The sequence below is a fragment of the Theobroma cacao genome, chromosome 6, assembly GCF_000208745.1.
Source record: "Theobroma cacao cultivar B97-61/B2 chromosome 6, Criollo_cocoa_genome_V2, whole genome shotgun sequence".
Taxonomy (NCBI): Eukaryota; Viridiplantae; Streptophyta; class Magnoliopsida; order Malvales; family Malvaceae; genus Theobroma; species Theobroma cacao.
In genome coordinates this window covers 10,708,201-10,731,001 of record NC_030855.1, presented here as the reverse complement: position 1 = coordinate 10,731,001, position 22,801 = coordinate 10,708,201, and positions in this window count along the sequence as shown.

Genomic DNA, 22,801 nt, shown 5'->3' with positions numbered 1-22,801 from the left:
TCTAAATCAAGTCTGGTGGATGGACTCATTGGTGTACAAATTGATTTTAGCTTCAGCATATCAAACTTTTTGAGCATGTCTTAAGTGTATCTTTCTTGGTTGATGAAGATTTCTTTCTCATTTTGTTTGATTTGAAGCCCAAGAAAATACTTCAACTCTACCATCATGCTCATCTCAAATTCACCCTGCATCTCTTTGGTAAAATTCTTGCATAAAGCCTCATTAGTTGCACTAAACATAATGTCATCCACATAAATTTGAACAACAATTAAATCATTTAAGTATCTTTTGATAAACAATGTTGTATCAATGCTACCTCTAACATAGCCTTTTTCAACCAAAAATTTTGAAAGCCTCTCATACCAAGCTCTAGAAGCTTGTTTCAATCCATACAAGGCTTTATGAAGTTTGAAAACATGATCTAGTTTTTCAAAGTCTTCAAATCCTAGTGGTTGTTCAACATATACTTCTTATTGAATGAATCCATTTAAAAATGCACTCTTTACATCCATTTGGTACAATTTAAAATTCATGAAGCATGCAAAAGCAAGCAACAACCTTATGGCTTCAATCCTAGCAACCGTTGCAAATGTTTCATCATAGTCAATTCTTTCCTCTTGGTTATATCCTTGGTCTAATAACTTAGCTTTATTTCTAACTACATTTCCTTGCTCATCTACCTTATTTCTAAACACCCATTTTGTGCCAACAATAAGGTGATTTGAAGGTCTAAAGGCTAATGACCATACATGGTTTCTTTTGAATTGATAAAGTTCCTCTTGCATGGCAATTATCCAACTTTCCTCTTTTTCAGCTTCTTCAAAATTTTTAGGTTCTATTTGGGAGATGAAAGCTGAAAACTCACAAGTCTCTCTTGTTGCTCTCCTAATCTTAACTCCTTAAGAAATGTCATCTATGATTTGTTCATGTGGATGGCCTTTTGTGAATCTCTAATTCCTTGGAAGATCACTATGTTGAATTTATGTTCTTTGCAAATTTTCTAGAGGTAGAGTTCCATTTTCTCTTGTAGGTGAGCTTTCTTCATTATTCTTATTGTGCTGTAAGCTCATTTCTTCCATTTGCTATTTAGGATCTCTACATCATCATCATCAACATGAATTTCCTTTTGTAAGGCATTAAACTTATCAAAAACTACATGGATTGATTCTTCAACAGTTAAAGTTCTTTTATTGAAAACTCTATAAGCCTTTGAGTTTAATGCATATTCTAAAAATATTACCTTATCACTCTTTGCATCAAACTTACCTAAGGACTATTTTCCATTGTTTAACACATAACATTTACAACCAAAACTCCTAAGGTGTGAAATATTTTGTTTCCTACAATTGTAAAGTTCATGTAGAGTCTTTGATATCATGGCTCTAATTGAGACTCTATTGAGTATATATGCTGCTGTGTTCACTGCCTCAGCCTAAAAATACTTGGTAGGTTATTCTCACATAGCATAGTTCTAGCCATTTCTTTTAAGGTACAATTATTTCTCTCTGCAACTCCATTTTGCTAGGGTGTTCTAGGTGCAGAAAAATTATAATCCAACCCCTTTTCATTGTAAAATTTTGAAATTTATCACTTTCAAATTCTCCACTATGATCACTCCTAATACCAGCTATTGTCAGTCCTTTCTCATTCTCAACTTTCCTACAATGACTTATAAATGCTGGTGGAGCATTATTCTTATGAGTAAGAAAATAAACCTAAGTGTACCTAGAGTAGTCATTAACTATCATAAAGCCATAAGATTTTCCTTCTAGACTAGTTGTCCTTATTGGACCAAATAGATCAATGTGTAGCAATTCAAGAGGTCTAGATGTAGTTACAATCTTCTCAATGTGTAGCAATTCAAGAGGTCTAGATGTAGTTACAATCTTCTTAGTCTTAAAGGATGTTCTAACTTGTTTTCCTAGTTGGCAAGCATCACATATTTCATTATTTTCAAATTTGACATCCGACAATCCAACAACTAGATTTTTTTTAATTAATTTTGACATAGTGTGCATGGTCACATGTCTTAGTCCCCTATGCCATCGCCAGCTATCATTTTCAACATTTCCCACTAAATACATTTCACAATTCATTTCAAGATCTTCAAGAAATACAACATACATATTCTTTAATCTTTTTCTTATAAATGAAACTTTATTTGTGCTTATATCTATTACTTCACACTTATTTGAATCAAAGCATACTTTAAATCCTTTATCACATAATTGACTAATACTTAATAAATTATGTTTTAAGCCTTTAACTAATAACACATGACTGATTTGAGTTTAGGAGTTCTTACCAACTGTTCCTATACCATGTATTCTACGTTTTGAAGCATCACTAAAGGATACGATACCTCCTTTTCTTTTGTCTACCTGAGCAAATAACATTTCATCTCTTGTCATGTGCTGTGAGCAGCCACTGTCCATATACCAAGGCTGCTTTTTCTTGAGTTAAGTTCTTGAACATGTCTCCTTTAAGTGCAGCTCAACCTACAAAACAGAATTTCAGTTTTTCTTTATAAGTACCCATACCTTGATGGGTCCTTGATTGTTAGCAACAACATAGGATCCTTTTGGAACCCATATTTTTCTTATTTTTTGTGTGCTTCTTTTTTTAAAACAATCATATGATAAATGGCCAATTTTATTGCAAACATAGTATCTAGATGTTGCATTAACATAGTTTTTCTTGTAGTAGACTTTTCTTTTTGAAGTTTCATTTTTCAAACTTTTAAGATCTGTATTTTCATCAAGTGTTTTTCACAAAGCTTTAGATTTATCGTCTAGCTCTAATTTTAAAATTTCAAAGTCTGTTTTGAATGTTCTAACTCAATTTGTAGAAAATTTCTTTGCCCAGAAACAAAATTGAACTCTTTTTTTATCTTTTCTAAATCATTTTCAAAAGATGCAATATTTTTCTTTAGAATCTTGTATTTTGAAAAGAGTTTTTCAAAGTCATCATAAAGGCACTCATACTCATCTTGTAAATCAGCAATTGAATTATTACAAAGGGATGAGGATACCTAGGATTCATCATCTTGTGCCATCTAACATATGTTTGCTCTTTCCTCAACTTTTTCTTCCTCATTTTTAGAACTTGATGTGTCACTGTCTGACCAGGCAACTGCTACCATTGCCTTATTTGATTTCTTGTTTTTTTTTAGAGTCTCATCTTTCAGCAATGGGCATTCAGGCTTGAAATGTCCAGGCTTCTTGCATTCAAAGTAGGTTAGCTCATCTTTTTGTTGGAGTCACTTTTGTTTCTAGTTCTCCATGAAAAACCTTGATCCTTTCTAAAACCTCTTCTAGCCAATCTTCGATTTCTTTTGCCCATAAGCTTTCTAAATTTCCTTGCAACCAATGCTAACTCTTCATCATCATCACAAGATAGCTTTTCCAACTCTTCTTCAAGAATGTAGGCTTTTAGTGCAATGCTCTTTTTCATTTTTTTTGCTTCCCTCCTATCTTCTTCTTCTTTTTCCTTGAGTTCTAGCTCATGAGTAAAGAGAGAACCACAAATCTCATCTAGAGTAATAACATTTAGGTCCTTTGCTTCTCGGATTGTAGTCACTATAAGCTTTCAATTTTTTGGTAAGCTTCTAAGAAGTCTTTTAACAATCTCATGCTCTAGTATTGGTTAGCCTAACTGACTAAGTTTGTTTATGATGTTTGTGAATCTATCTAGCATGCTGGTGATATCTTCACCAGGCTCCATCTTAAACATTTCATAACTATGGGTCAAGAGGGTTATCTTGAACTCTTTGACTTGAGAAGTCCTTTCATGAATTATCCTAAGCTTATCCCACACTTGTTTAGCTATTGTACAGCTTGATACCTTGTTGAATTCGGTGGGAGTCAAGGCACAATGCAATGTGTTGATAGCATTAAAATTTGTTTGGACTCTCTTAGTGTCAACCTCGATCCATTCAGACCTTGGCTTTGGGATCATCTCATTTCTCACTACATTTAGAGTTGAGGGAATGTATGGTCCATCAGTTATAACATCCCACATCTCATAATCAATTACTCTAATATATATAGACATCCTAGTGCTCCAATAAGGATAGTTAGAGCCATCAAATAGAGGTGGTCTGTTTGTTGATTGTCCCTCAGCAACTACTAATTTTAGTTGAGCCATTTAGATCCTCCCAAAGGGTGTTAGACCTTAAGAACAGGGAAGTAGCTCTGATACTACTTATTGGTCCCAGTTAAATGTGCTAGAGGGGGGGTGAATAGCATAATTTGGCTCTTTAAAAAATTGTCTCTAAGTGTAGACAAATGCAAGATAAAAGAGGAATGCAAATAAAACAAAAACAGAGTAAATAAGACAGTAGAATTTAGAGTGGTTTAGTCCAAGACCTACATCCACTACCTTAATTATCCAACCAAGGATTTTCCAACCAATCCATTAAGAACCAGTGAAATTCGCAAGCTTTCACCAAGCTTTGCAATGGCTTTTACCAAGCTTAGCAAAAATCTTTCACAATAGTTTTTTTCGGGTTCAACTATAACCCACACCTAACTTTTCAAGGCTAAGTTAGAACCTTTATCTAAACAAGCAATTCTAGCTTGATTGAACCCCTTAGAGTGACCCTTTCACTATAAAAACATAAAGAGAAATGAAATAGAAGTGTATCTATGATCACAAAGTTGATTAAAGTGGTACAAGTTGAAGTGCAAAACATAACTACAAAGATGGGCATTGAGTGCAGTAAAGTGTAAAGAGATTTTTTGCTGGTTTTAAGCTCTTTTTTCTTGGATTCCTTCAATCTAGTATTTCTAGCTGTTGGAACCCTCTTTTATATTTAGAGAAACAACTCTGGTGGCAGTTTGACAGTTTTTTGACTGTTGGAAACAGTTGGGAGCTGGTTCTAGCTGTTAATCTGTTATTCAGTGCAGACTTCAAAATTACAAGCAGAATGCTCTTAGTCGACTAACCGATATCTTAGTCGACTAAGTTGTCTCTGTCTTCTGTTCCCAATTTCTAGCAGTTCTGGCAGTGTGCACTTAGTCGACTAACTCATTCCTTGGTCGACTAAGTTGGTTCTGTTTTTCAATACTCTTCAGCCCGCCAATCCTTTGATTTAAATCTTAGCTGACTAACTCTTCATTAATCAACTAAGGGGCTTTTGTCTTATTGATTAATTGTGACTTCCTTATTTCTATGCTTTTTGATATATGCATTTTAATGATTGATTGTTTATTTGCATACAATTTGGTCCTGCACACTCAAGTAGAAAAATTAGACACAAATGAATGGGAATGTTTTATTATCATCAAAAACTAATGGAGCCAACAGATGATTTAGATGATTGATATTTATTTTACTATGCTTTGTTTTCGGCATGGTTTGCTAAGGAAAGTATTGCACTATGATTTTTATGGAATTATTTTTACAAGGCCCAAACACCTTATTTGTTATTTGGTTTTATAAGGTTATCATTTTATACTTTGATTTTATCCTTCAAATTATTTGCTCTAAGCTTGTTTTCCATCTACGCCATGCTCACGGAGCTAATGATCATTGAGTCTATGAGGCTCACCCCATTGTCTTTCTTTTGCCAGATAAGTGATCAGCCTAGCGTGCATTCATTAGCACTTATTGTTTACCGTGGATAGGTAAAGGCATCTCATAACACTTCATTCTGAGTCGCTCCACTGCTAGAGGTCAAGTCGTCATAGTGTATTTTGTTATGAAAATAGACATTAATGTTAATACGAATGTACATTTGGAGATTATAAATTTTGATGTATTTTTACAATTATGCGAAATAAAGTTTAAGTCAATTTATTACAACTTTTTGATTAAATCATATTACAAAGAGTTATATGTTTCGAAGTAATTATATGAGTAGGCCAAATGAATATAATGTATTAACAATGGTTTCTAATAAGGCTTGTTCGGGACTTGGCGGGTTTTCCCACAAGACTCGAACATCGATAACAATCAAGGAGCAGGTCGCTACAGACTTGACATTAGAGCCCTAGGTTGAGTTAAGTTCTAGGATTTTCTGTGTCTATTAGAAGAGTTGTTAGAGTTAGTATAGAGTCTTGCCCTTGGATTATGGGTGCACAACACGAATCAAGGGAATGAGGCTACATAAACTCTTATTCATCTATAAGCCTACCTTTGTCTTAATACGTAATAGGTTAAGAATTAACGCATGGTTATGTACAGGTTTTTGAGGTGCCCCTAGGACACAACAGGAGCAGCAGTGAGGAGAAAGGGAATGATTCCCATAGTACTGAAGAGGGATCAATAGATTCCATTGCTTAGAGCCGTTATGTGCAAGAGTGTGAAAGGCCAGAAAGCAACTTACCCTGACTCCCTATTGGATGGATTCCCCTGGGACGTGAAATAATATTAAGAGCTGGGAAAGCCTTGAAAGGATGGCGTATACTACAATTGATCTTAAGAAAAAGGACAAGGAGAAAATGGAAGAAGTAGCCATCAGAAGCTATCATCCAAGGAAAGTATCTGCTGTTTGAGATTTTCCTCCTGGTTGTGGGAAAGGTGCTGAACCCATTAATAGGGAAGATTATGTGAATGAACAACAAAGTGAGAATGGTGAGGATGAAGAGGATCCTCGAAAGGCCGAGGACAATTTGGATTATGATCCGTCGATGTGTATAGGTCCAGATAACGATAGTTCTTAGTTAAGTCAAATAGTTAATTTGAAACTAGTATGATTATGAGACTACACTGATATAGTTGGATTGAATTGTAGTTGTGATTTATGTATTTGGAGGATTTGAAACATGCTGATTTCATGTGGTTTGAACAGGTTATGTAGTTGCTAATCTACTGATTTGTTGAGTATTTGGAATTTTCATGTGTTGTTTATTTGGATTGGCATTGGTAGAAGTATGTAAATCTTTTAATTGATTCTTGTGGAGTACGATAGATGGTAAGGATGAAGACACATGGTGTCATGACATTCTAGAATGATAATTTGATACAAATATAGATTATTGGAGATAAATTATGGAACTTGGGAAAGATAAATTCTTGAATTAATAATAATGTGAGCATAAGGTGTTGATCAAGATGAACTATTTCCATGGCAATTTTAAGGTGAAAGCTTGTAAACTATTTGAGTTGCAAGACAAGAAAGACAATTAGTTATGGATATTAAGGAATTGTGGGATGCTAGTGAATAATTATATATGTGGTATTGTTTATTGAGAATTTATTGCATAATATGGAAATGATGTCCTAAGGTGGGACTTATTGATTGATGATAAGCGTTAAAGGATAATATGAGTTTGAAAATATTGACTTGGCCTAGTGCATATGATAAGCAAAAGAGAAGATACACATGGTTATGGAAATTGTGGTATAGGCCTAGTGGAAAGCCAAATGGTTGAGCATGATCCATGTAGTAACCTTAAAGGTAGAAGAATTACTTTGATAAAAAAAAATTTAGTAGCCACAACGTCGCAACACTGACTCTTTAGCATTACAGCGTTGAAACCCCCAATTTCTAGCAACTACAACGCCACACCATTGATTGTCTAGCACTGCAGTGTTAAGAACATCTTATGTCTAGAAGGCATGAGCAAGTGGTGAGTGGCATTATGATGAACATACAAGCCGAATTATGGTCATTGGTCTTGATGTTGAGCTTTGTTATTTGGAGTTTTAAGTGTTTTGGAGAATGCTTATATCAATGAATTGAAAAGTTTCTTTATTGCCTTATAGATTGCCATGTAATTAAAAGAGATGTTGGAAAGTTCTTGAGATGGCCACATTGAGATAAGCTACAATGTGAAGTATTAAAGTGAAAACTATGTTGACTGAAGTCAAATCCTAAGAAATAAAAGAGACAAGAGATAAAACCTTGTTAAACGCTAAGGACAGAGTGAGTGAAGATTTAGATGAAAGTATGGGACATTGATAAAGTAATGCCAAAACCAAGTAAAGAAATTGTGAATGAAGGATTACAAGGTTGGCATAGCAAATGAGCTAATATAAAGTATTGCTATGAGGATTTACAAATCTTATCTTGACTCAGTTAAAAGAAAAGGATTAGTAACAACACAAGGCCAATTATGTGGCACACTAGAAACCTACGAATATAAATTGAGGTATGAATAGATGATTATGCATTTAAATATCTTGGAGAATAAATGCATGCTTTTGGAATGAATGTTGTTGAAAGGTTAATGAATAAATAAGTAATTAAGTGTTTTGAAAATGCATCAAGTTTTGAAAAAAATGTACCAACTATATATCGCAAGAATGATAGTTGATATTATTTTGGAATATCTTGTATGCATGATGATGCAATGTGGTATTTGGAACTTGCTAAGGAGCTTAGTGGCTAAACCACGGGTTATGTGGTCATATGCTATGAGACATAAGCTTAAGGTGGGTATTCACAAGGAAATACTCAAGAGGAATCTTGCTATGAATCTTGTGAAAACAAGCATTAAATGGTGTAGTTACAAAAAAAAAAGCTGTAAGTTGAAAGTGGATACTTGCAATGACATTGAGAAGTATGTAAGTAAGATCCTGTTTCAAGTTTTGTAATTAGAAGTACTAATTATATGATGGTTAAAGGGGAATGATGCTATATTGGTATAAAGGAATAGTACAAAAGATGATTGGAGGTAACTATCATAATGAAGTCAGTTTATCAAAATGTGAGACCTTGATCTTTATAGATTCGTAGCTAAAAGTAAACGCGATATCACGGACTAGGGGTAATTTCATCATTTCCTTAGTGAGCCCTTAGAAGTATGCTTTCAAACATTATTAAGGCCTAAGTAAGCTTAAGGCATAAATGAATGATGAAAATAAGGATAAAATGATGAAGGAAATAGAAATAATAATTATTTCCAAGGTAGGGGCAAAATGGTCATTTTTCATCTCGGGTCAAATTTTTTAAGTTTTTGTGAAACTGAGTATTTCTAGATTATTGTGGACTTTCTCTCAGTGTCAAAAGAGTAAAAAGATTGCACAAAGGATTGGAGGAAGACAAAGCCTACTTGTTAAGGGTGGTTTCGTAATTTAAGTGGAGTTTTGATAAACTTTAGCTATAAATATCATTTTCCAGCAGCTTCTTCTTCTTCTTCCTCCTATCTCACGTTTCTTTCATTCTCCATGGAAGCTTCGTTTGAAACCTCCATAACTTCTCTCATGTTAAATCCAATTTTCATGCTTTTGTGCACTTTTTCATAAAACCTTTTTATGCTCTTTCACTCTCTCATTTCAAAACCCTTAAAAAGTCTTACTTCCATACTTCCTCTCACTAGCTAGGTGTTTTAGAGAGATAAAGAGGGAGCTTCTATAATAGCTTGAAAAGTTTTGGAAAGGAATTCAATTACAAAGCTACCAAGGTGAGTAGTGAATTACAGCAGATTTTTAAGTTGTTGAAAATGGCTAGTGGATAGATTTGTGAATGTTTTCTAGTTAAGGATTATTTATTCATCTTTAGTGTGAGTAGAATAATGAAAGTAAATAGCTGCTTAATGGCAATTGGAAATTAGTTAGGAATAACTAGTAGAATTGATTTAGAAGATAGCTTTTAGAATTATGGTTATGTGAATGGAGTTGATTTGTGATGCTATTGTGTGTGATAGGTTCCAACGAGACCCCACATCTCTGTTTCGAAGCATTAGTTGAAGTTGGAGTCGATCTAAGATTTAACAACTACCGGTGAGTGAACTTGCATTTCAAAATGTTTTGGGAAGTGCCTACATGTTTAAATAAATCATTTGAAAGTTTCATTTTTTTGCTTTAAAAAAAATATACTTGGGGAACAAGCCCTTGATGAAATGTTTCTATCTTGTGAAATGTGCAATATGAATAGTTCATGCGTTATCACATTATATTGATATGTATATTATGCTTTGGATGCTCTTTTTGTGTGATAATGATGACCCAGCTATGTGCGGTGTGGGAGTGCACATGAGCTGATGATGACCTAGCTAAGTGCGCGTAGGGAGTGCACATGACCTAAGTGTGGAGGGATGGTATGCATGATGATGTATGTATATACATATACATGTATATATATTATAGAAAGTTTATGAAAATAATTGTACTTTTGTTGTATGTTGGCATTGTTAATTGCTCCTGAATTGCTTTTCATTTCGGCAAGAAAATGGCTTTTTGATGTAACAATACCCCTTTTAACTAAATTGCTCTGTTTCTCGTTGCAATGAGATTCATTCTCGCTACACCAAGAAACTCTCGGGTTAGGGGGATAACACTAGCCTGGTTTTCGCTGCAGGGAGAAATTTCCTGAAGCTTCTTGCTGCAGCGAGAAACTCTTGGGTGGTTCCAAAATTCTAGTGCAATGCTTTCACTTTGACAAAGATTTTGACCACCTTTCAATCAAAACTGGGCAAAGTGGTAAACATAAAGGTTGTAGCCAACCTCTTAGCTTTCTAATGACCTAAAAATAATGTCAATTGGACTTCTATAGTGGGAGATATACTTGAAAAACCGAAGCATATGCAAACCGAGAATGCCTTTTCGCTGCAGTGAGAAAACCTTCTGTTTGTTTGTCTTGCTTGGTCATTGCTAAAATTTTTATTCTATTCAACTTTATGGTTCGTCATTGATCTTGTAACATTAAGGGATTAAACATTCAAAGTTTGAAATGAGGGGTTTTAACCAAAAAATTAGAATAAATTGCATGGTTTATCATAAGTGCATCATGTTTTCTAAAACATTCATTGTCATTGCTTGTTCCCTTCTTTTGTTCACTCATTGAGTTTATACTCACTCTTTTAAATTGCATGTTTTCAGATCCATAGATAGTTAGGATCGAGACTAAGGTGTCCACTTGCAATCACTTTTGGTAGGTATCATGGCATTCGATAGCCGTACCCTCACCAAAGTCACTCCGCTAGTCGTTAGAAGTCTTTTATATGAGTACATGTACATTAAATGTAAATTGCTAGGATGCATGTATAGTTCGGAATGATGGTGCCATTATGAGATGGCTATGAATAACCTTATTTTGAGATCATACAAATGTAAATTTTTGGTATCTATATTGTATTATGAAAATAGGTCTAGTTGCAAATTACAAATAGTGGTATAGTAATGGTGATGAAAAATTGATGGGATAGTGAACGGGATTATGTAAAGAGGCTTGCTTGGGCTTAATAGGCTACGTCCACTAGGCCCATGTGCTAGTCATGGCACTAAATTTGGGTGGTGAAAGACTTGGCATCAGAGCCCTAAGTTGTTTAGGTCCTAGGACTTCTTTTTGTTGGTCCAGCGGAGTGTTGGGTCTTTATGTGGAAACTTTGGTTGTGAAGTGTGAACCGCGACACATTTTACAACCAAAAGGCCGCATAGATTCCCTATCTTAGAAACCACATTTTTCCTTAGATACGATTATAATTGCAAAATGTGTTTAATAACAAGCGTTTGCTCTTATCTAGGTAAGAATGTCACCGAAGACACGAGCCGCCTCAAGACCGATGGGGGCGTAAGATGCTCCTAATGAGATGACAGATAGGCCACGGGCATCCACCCTTAGGAGGTGAGATAGACATGGCAGGGCCGCTAGGCCGGTGAGGGTGGATACACTTATGAGTAGAAGAAAGAAAGGGCAGTCTTCGGGCGATGCGGATAGATAACCAACTGGGGCCATCACCATCAAGAACTTGGTGGCAGGCCTATAGGGAGTTAATCGGGTTGTAGAAATGATGGCAACCCGTATGGACTATATACAAAGGATCGTGGAAAGGAGATCTATAGTACAAGAATTCTTTAGTTCTCAAAGGCAGGCTGATCGCCAATATCTTGAGGTTGAGAAGGGTCATTTAGAGATTTCCTTTCCTGATTTCCTGAAGCTTAAACCTTGTCATTTTCAGGGTTTGATGCATCAAAGAAACCCCAGATTTTCTTAGATAAGATGGAGAAAATTTGTGAGGCCTTGGGTTGCTCTAGTATTAGATCAGTCGAGCTAGTAGTTTTCTGATTAAAAGACGTAGTGCAAAAGTGGTATGGCTCTTTGCGTAGAGGTCGACCGGCGATACAACATCTTTGACTTGGAAGGAGTTCAATATAACCTTCTTAGATAGATTCTTAGCACCCAGTGTACGTAATGCACGAGCTAAGGAGTTTGAGGCATTACTACAGACCCCAAGTATAATAATGTCGAAATACGACATCAAATTCACGCAGCTGGCTCGGTTTACGCCCTATCTTGTTTTTACTTAGGAGATAAAGATTTAGAAGTTTGTGGATGGGCTAGTGGAGCCATTGTTTAAGGTTGTGGCATCCCGAGATTTCAATGCCTACTTCGAAGTAGTGGATTGCGCTCAGCGGATTGAGATGAGGACCAGTGAGAGTAAGGTTATGAGGGATAGAGCAAAGAGGGCCAAGACAGAGGGCTATCAAGGTCGTAAAGACTTTAGTGGTAGTATTTCATCTTCTGGCCATCAGGGCCCACAGAGGGACTCATGATAACCCAATAAGGGAGTGACTCACCTAGTGCTAGTATTGGGGCGAGATAGAGAACCTTCAGTGTTGAGAGGTAGCAATATTTAAGGCAAGGTAGTTAAGTTATCCATCGTTGCAATATTTGTGGGGGACGACATAGAGGAAGATGCCTTCGTGCTACGGGAGTTTATTTCTTGTGCGGTCAACTTGGACATATTAAGAAGAATTGCCCGATGGCTCATCAATCCCAAGGTTTTGCTCGCAGTTCCTCATAACCAGCCTCATCTGCTTCTTCAGTAGTCTCCTCATCTGATCACTAGGGTATCGAATCAAGAGGTAGAGGTGCTGTTACTTCCTCTCAAGGTAGGCCTTCTGGGTCTTGACATTAGAGTTTCGCCGGTAGGGGTCACGAAAGGGTGTTTGCTTTAACACCGTAGGAGGCCTAAACATCCAACGTAGTGGCATAAGGTATTCTCTCAATTTGTAATATGAATGCTCGGGTATTGTTTGATCCTGGTGCTACCCACTCTTTTATTTTTTTATGTTTTGCATCTCGTTTGGGTAAAGATCGTGTTATGGGATAAGAACAATTAGTGGTGTCTACCCCTTTAAAGGAGGTATTTATGGCGGAATGAGAATATAGGTCTTGTGTAGTTCGGGTCAAGAATAAAGAAACCTTGGTAAATATAGTTGTATTAGAAACCTTAGATTTTGACATGATCTTGGGAATGGATTAGTTATCGCCCTACCATGCCAGCGTTGACTGTTATCATAAGTTGGTTAGATTTGATTTTCCCAATGAACCATTATTTAGTATTCAAGGGGATAAGAGCAATGCTCCAACCAATTTGATATCTATCCTATCTACTAGAAGGCTATTAAGACAGGGTTGTCAAGGTTACTTGGCTATTGTGAGGGATACTCAAGCGAAGGTCGAAGACATAAGCCAAGTGTCGGTATGAATGAGTTCATGGATGTGTTTCCTAAAAAGCTACTAGGTTTGCCTCCCGAAGCAAGAGATTGAATTTTGCATAGATTTGATTCCCGACATTAGACTTATATCCATACCCCCATATAAAATGGCACCTACGGAGCTTAAAGAGCTTAAGGATTAGTTAGAAGATTTGTTGGTTAAAGGCTTTATCCGTCCTAGCATCTCACCATGGCGAGCATCGGTACTATTTGTAAAGAAGAAAGATGGATCAGTTAGATTGTGCATTGACTACTGATAGCTTAATAAAGTGACGGTGAAGAATAAGTACCCTATTCCAAGAATAGATGATTTATTTTATCAACTACAAGGAGCACAATGTTTCTCTAAGATACATCTAGGATCTGGGTACCATCAGTTGAGAATCCAAAATGAAGATATACCAAAGATCATATTTCAAACAAGATATGGGTACTATGAGTTCTTGGTGATGTCATTTGGGCTTACGAATGCCCCTGCAGCCTTTATGGATTTGATGAACCGAGTGTTCAAGCCCTATTTGGACAAGTTCGTGGTGGTGTTTATTGATAACATCTTGATCTACTTGAAGAGCCGAGAGGAGCACGAGCAACATCTTAAGATTGTGCTCCAAACTTTGAGAGAACATCGATTTTATGCCAAGTTCTCCAAGTGTGAGTTCTGGCTTGAAAGCATTGCATTCTTGGGACATGTGGTATCCAAGGATGGAGTACAAGTCAATGGAAAGAAAGTTGAGCCAGTGGAAAAGTGGCCAAGCCCAACATCAGTTACGGAGATTAGAAGCTTTTTGGGTTTAGTTGGCTATTATCGTCATTTTGTGAAGAACTTCTCCAAAATAGTCACCCTTCTGACTAAGTTGACACATAAAGATACAAAATTTGAGTGGTCAGATGCTTGTGAGGATAGCTTTGAGAAGCTTAAGGCATGTCTCACCACAGCTCCAGTATTAAGCCTATCGCAAGGCACAAAAGGTTATACGGTGTTTTGTGATGCATCATGGGTTACTTTAGGGTGTGTATTAATGCAGCATGGGAAAGTGATTGCATATGCATCAAGGCAACTTAAAATGCATGAGCAAAATTACCCCGTACATGATCTAGAGATGGTAGCAATCATGTTTGCCTTAAAATTTTGGAGACATTACTTGTATGGTGAGACTTAAGAGATATATACGAACCACAAAAGCCTAAAGTATATATTTCAGCAGAGGGATCTTAACTTGTGGCAATGTAGGTTGATGGAGTTGGTAAAGGATTATGATTGTACTATTATTTACCATCCCGGTAAGGCAAATGTAGTGGCAAATGCCTTGAGCAGAAAATCAATGGGGAGCTTGCCACATATCTCTATAGATAAGAGATCTTTGATTAGGGAGATGCATAGCTTGGGAGACATGGGTGTGTATTTGGAAGTTTTGGAGGCAAATACATTGCTAGCACATTTTAGAGTAAGGCCTATTTTCATAGATCAGATCAAAGAAGCCCAAGGTAAAGATGAGTTCGTAACTAAGGCCTTAGAGGACTCTTAAGGAGGGAAAGGAAAATGTTTACTAAAGGCACAAATGGAGTATTAAGGTATGGAACCAGACCTTATGTGCTCGATAATGATGGATTGAGAAGAGAAATATCGTAGGAGGCGCACATGGCAACCTATGTGGTATATCTAAGGGCTATAAAGATGTATCATGATTTGAAAAAGGTATATTGGTGGGAAGGACTTAAGAAAGATGTTGCTAAGTTTGTCTTCAAGTGCCTAGTTTGTCAGTAGGTTAAGGCCGAGCATCAAAGGCCTACAAGGCTACTACGCTATTACCAGTGCCCAAATGGAAGTGGGAGCATGTTGCAATAGACTTTGTAATGGGCTTGCCTCAAACTAGTGGGGACTACAACTTGATTTGGATCATAGTAGATCGGTTAACGAAGTCACCCATTTTCTTTCAGTTAAGAGTACTTACAAGGCTGCCTAGTACGCTCCGGTTTATGTGGATGAAATAGTACGACTACATGGTATCCCCATTTCTATAATATTTGATAGAGGAGCACAATTCACCAGTAGGTTATGAGGAAAGTTACAGGAAGTGTTGGGCACTAAGTTGGATTTCAGCATGGCTTTCCACCCTTAGATTGATGGGTAATCTGAACGAACAATACAAACATTGGAAGATATGTTGAGGGCATGTGTAATAGACTTTGGGGTCAAATGGGATCGGTATGTACCCTTGGTGGAGTTTTCGTACAATAATAGTTTCCAAGCTAGCATCTGGATGGCACCATTTGAAGCATTATATGGACGGAGGTGCAGGTCACCCATTGGATGGCTAGAGGTGGGAGAAAGGAAACTCTTAGGGCCAAAATTGGTACAGGAAGCCATCGAGAAAATACGCATGATTAGTCAAAGGATGTTATCACCACAAAGTAGACAAAAGTCATATGCTAATAACAGGCGGAGAGACTTAGAGTTTCAGGTGAGGGATCATGTATTTTTGAAGGTCCCACCAATAAAAAGGGTAATGAGGTTCGACAAGAAAGGAAAATTAAGTCCTCGATATATAGGACCCTTCGAGATCTTAGAAAGGGTTGGAGTAGTGGTTTATCGTTTGGCGCTACCGCCGTACCTCTTACATATTCACCCCGTATTCTATGTGTCAATGCTTAGAAAGTATAACCCAGATCTAATTCATGTAATATGCTATGAAAACATCCAATTGCAAGATGATTTAACCTATAAGGAGCAGCCAGCAGCTATCCTTGATAAGCAAGTCAAAAAGCTTCGTTCAAAGGAAGTAGCATCAATGAAGTTGTTATGGCGAAACCACACCAGTGAGGAGGTAACGTGGGAAGCCGAGGAGGAGATGCGAACAAAGTATCTGCACCTCTTTAATACATAAAGGTATGCTACTTTATAATTCGATTTAAATTCGGGGATCGAATTTCTTTTAGTGGGGGAGAATGTGAGACCTTGATGTTTATAGACTCGTAGCTAGAAGTAGACGTGATATCACAAACTAGGGTTAATTTCGTCATTTCCTTAGGGAGCCCCTAGAAGTATGCTTTCAAACATTATTAAGGCTTAAGTAAGTCTAAGAAATAAATGAATGGTGAAAATAAGGATAAAATGACGAAGGAAATAGAAATAATTATGATTTCCAAAGTAGGGGCAAAATGGTCATTTTTTATCTCGAGTCAAAATTTTTAAGTTTTCATGAACTTGAGTATTTCTAGACTATTATGGACTTTGTCTCAATGTCAAAAGAGTAAAAAGATTACACAAAGGATTGGAGGAAGACAAAGCCTACTTGTTAAGGGCATTTTCGTAATTTAAGTGAAGTTTGGATAAACTTTAGCTATAAATATCATTTTTAAGCAACTTCTTCTCATTTTCCAGCAGCTTCTTATTCTTCTTCCTCCCATCTCACGTTTCTTTCATACTCTATGGAAGCTTCTTTTGAAACCTCCATAACTTCTCTCAAGTTAACTCTAATTTTCATGCTTTTGTGCACTTTTTCATGGAACTTTTTGTGCTCTTTCACTCTCTCACTTTAAAACCCTTAAAAAGTCTTACTTCCATACTTCCTTTCACTAGCTAGGTGTTTTATAGAGAGAAAGAGGGAGCTTTTATAATAGCTTGAAAATTTTTGGAATGGACTTCAATTCCAAAGCTACCAAGGTGAGTAGTGAATTAGAGTTTACTTTTAAGTTGTTGAAAATGGCTAGTGGATAAATTTGTGAATGTTTTGTAGTTGAGGATTATTTATTCATCTTTAGTGTGAGTAGAATAGTGAAAGTAAATAGCTGCTTAATGGCAATTGGAAGCTAATTAGGAATGACTAGTAGAACATGATTTAGGAGATAGCTTTTGGAATTATGATTATGTGAATGGAGTTGATTTGTGATGCTATTGTGTGTGATAGGTTCCAACGAGACCCCACATCTCCATTTGGAGCATTAGTGGAAATTGGAATCGATCTAAGATTTAACAACTACTGGTGAGTGAACTTGCATTTCAAAATGCATTGGGAAGTGCCTATATGCTTAAATAAATCATTTGAAAGTTTCATTTATTTTTGCTTTAAAAATAATTTACTTGGGGAACAAGCCTTTGATGAATTGTTTCTATCTTGTGAAATGTGCAATATGAACAGTTCATGCGTTATCACATTATATTGATATGTATATTATGGTTTGGATGCTCCTTTTGTGTGGGAGTGCACATGAGCTAATGATGACCTAGCTATGAGCGGTGTGAGAGTGCCCATGATCTGATGATGACCTGGCTATGTGCGAGTAGGGAGTGCACATGAGCTGAGTGTGGAGGGATGGTATGCATGATGATATATGTATATACATATATATATGTATATATGTGATAGAAAGTTTATGAAAATAATTGTGATTGAGTTGTATGTTGGCATTGTTAATTGCTCCAAAATTGCTTTTCATTTCCCCAAGAAAATGACTTTTTGATGTAACAATACCCCTTTTAACTAAATTGCTCTGTTTCTCACTACAGCAAGATTCATTCTCGCTGCAGCGAGAAACTCAAGGGTTAGGGGCGGTTACACTGGCCTGGTTCTCGCTGCAGCGAGAAATTTCCTGAAACTTCTCGCTGTGGCGAGAAACTCTCGAGTGGTTCCAAAATTCTGGTGCAGTGCTTTCACTTTGACATAGATTTTGACCACCTTTCAATCAGAACTAGGCAAAATGGTAAACATCAAAGTTGTAGCCCAGCCTCTTAGCTTTCTAATGACCAAAAATCATGTCAATTGGACTTTTGTCGTGGGAGATATACTTGAAAAACCAAAGCATATGTAAACTATGAATGCCTTTACGCTACAGCGAGAAAACCCTCTGTTTGTTTGTCTTGCTTAGTCATTGCTGAAATTTTCATTCTATTCAACTTTATGGTTCATCATGGATCTTGTAACATTAAGGGATTAAACATTCAAAGTTTGAAATGAGGGGTTTTAACAAAAAAATTAGACTAAATTGCATTGTTTATCGTAAGTGCATCATGCTTTCTAAAACATTCATTGTCGTTGCTTGTTGACTTCTTATGTTCACTCACTGAGTTTATACTCACTCTTTTAGATTGCGAGTTTTCAAATCCGTAGATAGTTGAGACTAAGACAAGGCATCCACTTGCATTCACTCTTGGTAGGTATCATGGCACTTGATAGCCGTACCCTCGCCAAAGTCACTCCGCTAGTCATCAAAAGTCTTTTATATGAGTACATGTACATTAAATGTAAATTGCTAGGAATCACTTTGCTAATGATGCATGTATAGTTTGGAATGATGGTGCCATTATGAGATGGCTATGAATAAACTTATTTTGATATCATACATATGTAAATTTTTGGTATCTGTGTTGTATTATGAAAATATGTCTAGTTGCAAATTACAAATAATGGTCTAGTAATGGTGATGAAAAATTGATGGGATAGTGAACGGGATTACGTAAAGAGGCTTGCTTGGGCTTAGTGGGCTACATCCACTGGGCCCATGCACCGATCATGGCTTGGAATTTGGGTCATGACAGAAGACCTCCTAATGCATTGTGAAAATTGGAATTCGAAAATGCATAAGGCATGCATGATTCAAATGAGCCAAAGTCTTAAGTGATTAATTGATATTGAAATGCAACAAGGATATAATATATATGTTGAAGGTATGAAAGATAATTGAGAAATGAAGATGACTTTTAGGAATTGTGGTATTGCATGAGATGCAATGATCAAGTGAAGATGAATTTTGAAGGATTAATGAGATAATAAAGCATACACGGATACCGGATTTTAATTTGATGAAAATGATAATTGGTAATTAAGAAGTGATTATGACATTGTGATGCAAGGATACATGGTATAATGAAAATTATTCATATGATTAGAGATGATAAAATGGAGTATGAGCAATAAATGAAGCGAAGATATGCATAGGCATAATGTGAATCCGTATGGATTACATAAGAGATAATTGTGAGACCTTGACCTTTATAGACTCGTAAAGGAAAGTATACGCGATATCCCTGATCAGGGATAATTTTGTCATTTCTTTAGTAAGCCCATAAAAGTAAGATTTTTAAACAATATTATGGTCTAAGTAGGCCTAAGGCATAAATGGATGGTGAAATTAGGGGTAAAATGGAAAGGACACCAAAATTTTGATGATTTTCACGGCAGGGGCAAAATAGTCATTTTTCACTTCGGGTTAAAATTTTAAGTTTTTATGAACTCGAGTACGTCTAGACCATTATGGATCTTGTCCCAATGTCAAAGGAGTAAAAAGATTTCATAGAAGGTTGGAGGAGAGTAAGTTAATTGGTGGAGGGGCAATTTGGTAATTTTAAGGGAATGGATAAGATTGGCTATAAATACCTTTCTTCTAGAAGATTCTTCTCCCATTTTCAGCAGCTTGTCTTTTTCTTCTTCTTCTCTTTCACGTTGCTTCCAACCTCCATGGAAGCTTGATATGGAGCTTGCATGATTTTCTTTCTCTAGTTCTAGTTTTCATACCTTTGAGCCCTTTTGACTAGAACCCTTGTATTCTTCCACTCTCACTCCTTAAAACCCTTGAAAAAATCTTATTTCTATACTTTCTCTCACTAGTTGGGCATTCTAGAGAGAGAAGAGAGAATTACCCCATTTGTGTGGAAGCTATTGGAAGAGAATTCAACTACAAAGGAACCCTAGGGTGAGTAATGAACCAAGCTTGATTTTTAGCTGTCAATAATGGCTAGTAATTTAGATTAAGAGCTGTTTTATTGTTGAGTATGTTCATTACTTTTTTTGTGATTAAGATAGTGAACATAGATAGCCATTTAATGTGGCAATTGAAAGCTAGCTAAGAGATAGCTTTTAGGGTCCATAGTGTGTGAATTGACCTATTGCTTATGCTAATGTGATCCTAGGTTCTAATGAAGTCCCATCCTTACAATTGGATCATTAGGGGAATTAGAGTCAGCTAAAGGCTCTACAATCAACCGGTGAGTGGACTGCCTATCAAAACTATTTTGGAAATATGACTGCTTTGTACAAAGTGTTTGAATGATTTTATACAACTTTTCTTAAAAATGAGTGCCTTGGGAATAAGCTCTTGAGAAATGGTTTATGTTGTGACATGTGACTATTATTGATACATGCACTACCACATTGTGTTGATATATATATATATGAATATATTATTGTGTAATGACATTGACTCTGCTATGTGCGAGTAAGGAGTGTGCGTAAGCCGAGGATGACATGGTTATGTGCGAGTAGGGAGTGCGCATAACCCGGTGATAACCCAGCCATGTGCGAGTAGGGAGTGCACATGAGCTGGTGATGATGATGATGGGATGGTGTGCATGATGATTATGGGTATACGTATACATATATATACATATGTAAATATGTGTGATATAGGAAATAAATGAGTAATGGTATCTAGTTGTAATGCATGTGAAACTTGACATGTTAAACTATGGAAAATTGTTATGCGTTCCATGTTGGTTTAGACATTTCAGCAGGGTGGTATTTCTTTGGGAAGAAGGGCAAATTTTTCATTGGTGCCCTGTTTCTCACTACAGCGAGAATCATTTTTGCTGTTGCGAGAAACTCTCTGGTTTGGAGGGGTAGACTGGCAGGAAACTCACTATGACGAGAATGCATTTTCGCTGCAGCGAGAATGACACTATAGCTTCTCGCTGCAGCGAAATTCATTTTCGCTGCAGTGAGAAACTTTCTGTTTTTGGGTTGCAATTTTGCTGTAGTGAGAAACTTTCTGTTTCTGGGTTACAATTTGCTGCAGCGAGATTGAATATCGCTGCAATGAAAAACTTTATGTTTTGTCTCCTATCTTGTCGAATTGCTGCCCTATTTTTCACTTCTTTGCTATCATATCTAAGCATGGACTTTCAACATTAAGGATTAAATGAGTTAAGTTTAAAATGAGGAGGTTTAGTGAGAAACCTTCAGCCAGTTGAGAAACCCTCGTTCGGCTAATAACTAAATCCCAACGTCGCTACAACGGAAAGGCATTCTTAGTGTCGTATTTGACTTGCTTGCGTATCATTGAAGCTTTCATTCTTCAAATGGTTCGTTATGTATGGGTTTATGATTTTCAAATGATTAATCATTTAAGGGCTCGATGAGGGGTTTTTAATATGAATGGAACTAAATTGCATTGTTTTGAAATAAGTGCATCATGATTTTAAATTCTCCCTTGTTGTTGCTTGTTCCCTTCCTTGTTCACTCACTGGGTTTATACTCACCGTTTTCAACTTCATGTTTTCAGATCACGAGGCAGTCGGTAACTAGGACGAGGTGTCCTTGTAGACTTGTATCCATCTTTTGGTAGGTGTCTCGACATTCAGTAGCTGTACATTCATCCGAGTCCCTCCGCTGGAAGTCGAGTATTCTTTTGTTGTGTATAGACAAACCTAATGTAAATTATTAAGATTCATGTTGTAGATAATGTATATACACTTGTTCAATATGCCAGTATGAAGTGGCAATGTTTACCATTATTTTTTATTCTAAGTTATGAAATATGACTTAGCAGTTTATGATGGAATAATGAACATGTCAAATTAATAGGCTTGCTTGGGCTTAATGGACTATGTCTATTAGGCCTTTATGCCGGTCATGGCCCAAAATTTGGGTCGTGACAATAACTTATGTTAGGATATAAGTTGATAGGTAAATTAAACATCCCAAGGCGTAATATGAAATTGATTATACCCCAATGTTCATAGATTAAATATGTTTTATGGGAATGAAATGGACAGGTAAATTAGAAATGTCGAAATTGAGAAAGTAAAAAGGAAAACATGAACTATGAGAATATGATATTGAATCTTGGTTATGGATTAGAACGAATAAAGGGAAATTTAGTCCAAACGCATTTGACACAAGGATTCCTACTCATGGTGATGAATGTTGACATTTAAATGTGTGTGTACATACGTATATGTATCTGACCAACTAAAGTGAAGAATTATTCTTAATGGTTTGAGATTTGAACTCAATATGTTTGATGAGTTGTATTGATGATACAATGACAAGAGATCCCATCAGAAATTGAGTTATGTTAATATAAAAAACTTTAGAGCAATAGTCAAAGGAAGGATATCAAGGAAATGTAATCTATAGCATGGTTAAGCCATACAAAATGGATTAATATGATTAAGAAGATTTAAATTGCATAAATACAAGATAAACATGAAGTATAAGGGAATAATTGAAAGATTCTAATACCTCGTAATTTGATAAGGTGGCTAATAAAGCTTATCAGAGGCCAATTGAGGTTAATTAGAATGTTTAAAAGTGATGAAAGGTAAGAGGAATAGTTTGGAGAAAAGTATTCTGCACATGAAGAAATAACAATTGAATAATAATATTTTTATTGAGGATGAATTAACGAGATAAAAAGG